Raw genomic sequence first — 7,052 nt, 5'->3', positions numbered from 1 at the left:
ATGCCTATTTCCAAAATTTTTATATATTTAGATTAATAGATTATGGATTCAATTTTTTTCAAATAATGAGAATGTTTCAATATCATTTTCACTTAACATATCTAGATCCAAGAAAATCCTAAATGCCCATTTTCAAAAAAGTTGTACTTTTAGATTAACAGAACTTGGATATGGATTTCATCAAAAGATGGGAATGTTCCACGTTGTTGGATACTAACATAATTCAAAATAGATTCTATCAATCACATATGGATCCATAAAATATTAACAATTCATTTTACCAAAAGGTTGGATTCTAGATACCATGTCCCACTTCCTCACTTCCGTAACATTCCCTGTCACGAGGGAGCACATCACCTTCTTAGCACCCGAGTGCCATGTCATCACACCACACTTGAATACGATGTTATCTTGATATATCCTTAAAGCCACATTGTCATGCCATATCAACATACCATGTCATCATAATTTATCCTTCATGACACATTAGCACTTTCATATTGGAAATGCTCATGTGGATCTCTCATAACTTTTACATGGTCTACTTCACTGGAATCTATATTGGAGTTTTTCTTTTCATTAGCCATTTCTCACATTTTGAGATTCCAATCACATTCCATTGACAAATTTTGGTACCATAAGTTAACATTCCTTGGACCACTAAAAAATGAACCATTGGAATAACCAAGGAACAAAATTCATAAGTTTACTTGGCCTAGTTAACGAACATCAACTACCATACGCACTAGCATCAATTATCATTTTGTTAACCTATCACTTTAAAAACCTATCTCGTTGAAAATTCATGCCATTGGAAGAAATAAAAAAATCTACTTATACTTTACTTGGTTTTGTGATGGAATACAAAAAATGGAAACAAAAAAAAGGTTCCATCAACTAAAATTTTTGTTAAGTAGCTACGAACCACTTAGAAAAACTAAGCATTTCCTTAAATGAATTAAGACCAGTCTAGTTAAGGAATTTCACACTTAATCCCCTTTGCCCCTAAGTTCTAGGTTATGGAATTCGTTAACCAATGTGACAAGGGGTTAGGGATAAAAACCTCCAATCCCCAAATTTTCCAAAGCCATTTACAACCTTAAGGTTAATTATAATTGTAAAAAGACAAACTTACATGAGTTGATAGGGTTCAAAGGACTCTCAAACTATATACACTAAAATCTAATTTTTGTTTCAATAAATATATATGAATGTCCTCTCAAATTCTTATTGGGTTATTTATATAAATAAATCATGGCATTAAATTATTGACCGTGTGTTCATAATCTTTGAGATATAAGAACAAGAAATGTAGGATTGAAGCCTATCCTATTCTATGCTACCCTGTGTTGGAAACTACTAGTAATCCATTCATATCATCATAGGCAACTTGTTGGCAGTGTTGACTTTATGAGTAAATCGTTGTGAGAAATTTTTCTTAGTTAATTAATCAAAGGAATAATGTTCAATATTTCAAACTCAAACCACTAGAAATTAATACCGAGGAATCTACCATTGGGTTACAAAACAACTAATGCGATAAGGATTTAAATCCAGCGAATTTACTAGAGTAGCTTATTCATGTCTTGATACTTCAATGGTTTTCCTCTAGTGGGTCAAATTGAAATACATAGTAAGGAAAATATATAGAATTAAACACATTATTGGGAATCAAAGCGTACTTATGGGGGGGAGTGGATCAATATTATACAAAATTTTATACTTATTTTCCCAATTAATCAATAAAATGCAATAAAAAACACAGTAAAGTGCCATTCAAATAAAATGTTGAACAGAAGAAATAATGTGGAAACCCATATGGGAGAAAACCATAAATTTTGGTTTGATTATGATGTAATTATAAGATCCAACTTCTATCTACATCAAAATATGTAGGCACCAACATATAGGAGGTCCCAACCCTCTTTTCTTTGCAAGCACCAACACAAAGTATACCTCAATCCCTTGATCTGTAAGCGCCAACTTGTAACGACCACACAAATCCATTATTTCATCTCGTTTTCAAACATATCTATAACAATTAATATAATTCTGAATCAACTCTTTTATATCAAAAAATCTACTCTCTATATTTAACAACAACCTCTCTTCCTTCAATAAAAAATGTGGAGCCCAATAATAGCTCAGTAGGCTCTCATTATTTCATTATAAATTTACTCACTGATCTCTATTTTGCATCTTGGTTCTCATTTTTTTTGTACAAATTGAAATATATGTTTGACTTCACATAGAGAGCAACTCACTCTGTCTATTTCATCAACAATTATCACCCTCAGCTGTGAATGGGAACCTCTCAATTCTCACGTTCTCATGTTGAGTATTTATAACTCTACCAACATTTTTTCAATCCTACAAAATTTATTTTTCTTAACAAAATTTGGCATCTGAATGCCAAAGTTTTGTTTCAAACGTACTGGCTAGCTCACGGTGCATATAAGCATGGTCTAGAACCAATGTCTTCAACCCTTAGGAACTTAGTGCTAATCAATTAAACCACCAAACACTTCCATCAACACTCCACATGAGATCCATATGTTGACCCAATTAGATGACAAAGGATACATTGCACACCCCCCCCCCCCCCCCCCCCCCCCCCCCCCCCCCCCCCCCCCCCCCCGAATTTTCAAGGTTTAACAAGGGGGAAGGGGTTGAAATTTGTCTCTTACATGACTTAAATCCCCCTTAAATCTTCTGAGCATGCCAAAAGAATCCTGTCAACTTATCAGATCAATTGAAAATGAGAGTACTTTTGGGCCCCCAAACATTTTCGAGTTTTAATGAGAGGGGGGGGGGGATTTGTCATATTTACCATAATCCAACTCAATGCCATGTACACTCAACAGATCCACGGAACTGTTGCTTGGGCTCCACCTATTTCCTTAAATTAATTAAGACCAATCTAGTTAAGGAATTTCACACTTAATCCCTTTTGCCCCTAAGTTCTAGGTTATGGAATTCGTTAACCAATGTGACAAGGGGTTAGGGATAAAAACCTCCAATCTCCAAATTTTCCAAATCCATTTACAACCTTAAGGTTAATTATATTTGTAAAAAGACAAACTTACATGAGTTGATAGGGTTCAAAGGACTCTCAAACTATATACACTAAAATCTAATTTCTGTTTCAATAAATATATATGAATGTCCTCTCTGATTCTTATTGGGTTATTTATATAAATAAATCATTGACATTAAATTATCGACCTGGTGTTCATAATATTTGAGATGTAAGAACAAGAAATGTAGGATTGAAGCCTATCCTATTCTATGCTACCATGTGTTGGAAACTACTAGTAATACATTCATATCATCATAGGCAACTTGTTGGCAGTGTTGACTTTATGAGTAAATCATTGTGAGAAGTTTTTCTTAGTTAATTAATCAAAGGAATAATGTTCAATCTTTCAAACTCAAACCACTAGAAATTAATACCGAGGAATCGACCATTGGGTTACAAAACAACTAATGTGATAAGGATTTAAATCCGGTGAATTTACTGGAGTAGCTTATTCATGTCTTGATACTTCAATGGTTTTCCTCTAGTGGGTCAAATTGAAATACATAGTAAGGAAAATATATAGAATTAAACACATTATTGGGAATCAAAGCGTACTTATGGGGGGAGTGAATCAATATTATACAAAAATGTTATACTTATTTTCTCAATTAATCAATAAAATGCAATAAAAAACACAGTAAAGCACCATTCACATAAACTGTTGAACAGAAGAAATAATGTGGAAACCCATATGGGAGAAAACCATAAATTTTGGTTTGATTATGATGTAATTATAAGATCCAACTTCTATTTACATCAAAATATGTAGGCACCAAAATATAGGAGGTCCCAACCCTCTTTTCTTTGCAAGCACCAACTTACTAGAGGCACCAACATAAAGTATACCTCAATCCCTTGATCTGTAAGCTCCAACTTGTAACAACCACACAAATCCATTATTTCATGTCGTTTTCAAACAGATCTATAGCAATTAATATAATTTTGAATCAACTCTTTTATATCAAAAAATCTACTCTCTAGATTTAACAACAACCTCTCTTCCTTCAATAAAAAACGTGGAGCTTAATAATAGCTCAGTAGGCTCTCATTATTTAATTATAAATTTACTCACTGATTTCTATTCTGCATCTTGGTTCTCATTTTTGTTGTACAAATTGAAATATATGTTTGACTTCGCATAGAGAGCAACTCACTTTCTCTATTTCATCAACAATTATCACCCTCAGTTGTGAATGGGAACCTCTCAATTCTCACGTTCTCATGTTGTGTATTTATAACTCTACCAACATTTTTTCAATCCTACAAAATTTAATTTTCTTAACAAAATTTGGCATCTGAATGCCAAAGTTTTGTTTCAACCCTACTGGATAGCTCACGGTGCATATAAGCATGGTCTAGAACCAATGTCTTCAACCCTTAGGAACTTAGTGCTAATCAGTTAAACCACCAAACACTTCCATCGACACTCCACATGAGATCCATATGTTGACCCAATTAGATGACAAAGGATACACTACACCCACCCACCCCCCGAATTTTCAAGGTTTAACGAGGGGGAAGGGGTTGAAATTTGTCTCTTACGTGACTTAAATCCCCCTTAAATCTTCTGAGTGTGCCAAAAGAATCCTGTCAACTTATCAGATCAATTGAAAATGAAAGTACTTTTGGGCCCCCAAACATTTTCAAGGTTTAATGAGAGGGGGGGGATTTGTCATATTTACCATAATCCAACTCAATGCCATGTACACTCAACAGATCCACGGAACTGTTGCCTAGGCTCCACCTATTTCCAAAAACATTTCTATCATTATAGACATGTACACACTAATTTCCAGGCATGAGAGTCGAAGCTTGGCCAACTCACTGGCCATGTCATTACCACCTTTTGTTGAAATCATCCTACCACAAGGAATCCTTTAGGTGGTGCCATGTGTCACCTAAACAAAATCCACTTGGATACCCAAAAGGGTCAATTCCACCTTCCATGTGTCACGTTGTTAGTGTGCCATGTCATTTTCTCAGCCACATCCCCCCGGTCCTTAGGTCCCAGGGCCATTCTGGCAATCAAAATTCACATACACTTGGGGCTGTGCTACCAAGGATTGAGAATAATCCCTAATTAATATGATTTAAGCCTTAATTAAGCAACCTAGATACACCATTCATGAAAAAATATGTCTCCATGTCAACTCGACAGCTTAGCTGCCAACCCATCAATGTCAACCTATCCAGTCTTGCCACATATCACTCTTGCTCATCATCAACCAATTACTTTGCTACCTATCACTACTACCAGCTTTCCCATCTTGGTCCTTAGGTCCTTGAGGATTAAGGCTAATACCTGATTAGATTAGCTTAACCCTAAATTAAACAAATCACTAGGTGTTTCAACAGTGCACTAGAACCTAGAGGAGTTAGAACCCCGCTTAAATTACCAAAATTCAACCTTCTCTTTCTGTTCACTCCTTTGGAGTTAGATTAAAATCCATATACTATTGGAAAGGTATTTGAGAGGAGTATCCAACCAAGGACTTTTCAAGATATTTTGAATCTCTTCCTAGACATGAAATCAATGACAACCATTAGAAAACCTCTACTGACTTTCACAATAACCAACTTGTCTAACAATCTCCCCCTTTGACATTGATGGAAATCCCACCAAACATTACAGGTGATTGATGGAAACATCACTACTTAGCAACTCTCTTAGCAACACTCCCATTGTTAGGCTACTAAAGTTGCTCACACTCTAGTATTGTTGCTTGTTCACTCTCCCCTTTTCTTCTAAGAAGCCAATGTTTCCTCACCCATATCCAATGTTTTCTCACTCCCCCCCTTTGAAATAAGTGGTGAAGGGTGTTGGATGCTAGAAATATACTGTTTATGCACTTTTCCCTATGGGATTTAAGATTCTGATGTCTCACTAATCTCCCCATTTGATTATTCTCCCCATAAACTTGGACTTCTCCTGTTGATACCAAGCATTGAGAAAATTTCTATGTCATTGTTCTCCTCCTATAATTGACTTTTGGAAACTTGACATGTGTTTAAGATCTGTCAGGACCCATACTAAATGAATGAGTGTGTTGAAAGAAATATCACTCCTAGTTGTTGTCCGGTGTACTCAAATGGTTATGTAGGAAATGGTTTGTTGAATATATTTGCAATTTTCTCATTAGTCGCAACATATTCAAGATTAACATTTTGGTCAACAAATTGATCTCTCATTGAATTGAGACTTCTGTGATCCATATCAAATTTTTTAAGAATTCTTCGGCGAAAACCACATGGCGAAAACCAGTGTGCTTCATCGTCAGGATAAGTTGACTGAGCAAATCTGGCTATGCACTTTAAATAGATAGGGCAGAATATCCACTGACTCAGATTCCAGCTGAAAAGACAACAGCTAGATTTGACCTGATAACGGCTAGTTTGACCATGATAAGGGGTATTATCTTAATTTATATTATTTATTTATTTTATATAAAAGAAATTTCAGTTATTAATGTGGAATAAATTAATATAATAGGTAAATCATAAAATAAACAAATTACAAATCAATTAATTTTAAATATATTAATAAACCTAAATTAATTTAAAATTTGTTAGAAATGTATAATAGAATAGGTAAAATTAGTAAATCATTAAATAATAATAAATAAATTGATCTCTCAAAAAATGATATTTAATTGGAATATTCTTTGTTTTGGCATGCATAATAAGATTCTTTTAAATATTGATTACACTAGTATTTTCACACATGATGAGAATAGGATCAACATATTCAACATTGGTATCCTTGAGTGCTTGCTTCATCCAAAGGATATGAGTATAGCATGAAACTATTGCTATATAACTAGCTTCAAGTGTAGACAAAGAAATATAGTTTTTCTTTTTTCTTACCTAAGATACTATACAATTTCTTAGAAAAAATGATACACCACTTGTGCTCTTTCTATCATCAATGTTACCTTCCCAATATGCATTAGTGTATGGAATTAAACTAATTTAT

The sequence above is a fragment of the Pinus tabuliformis genome, chromosome 9 (assembly GCF_031772625.1).
Source record: "Pinus tabuliformis cultivar Carrire ecotype Pingquan chromosome 9, CPIR1, whole genome shotgun sequence".
Lineage (NCBI taxonomy): Eukaryota > Viridiplantae > Streptophyta > Pinopsida > Pinales > Pinaceae > Pinus > Pinus tabuliformis.
This window is presented reverse-complemented; position numbering follows the sequence as displayed.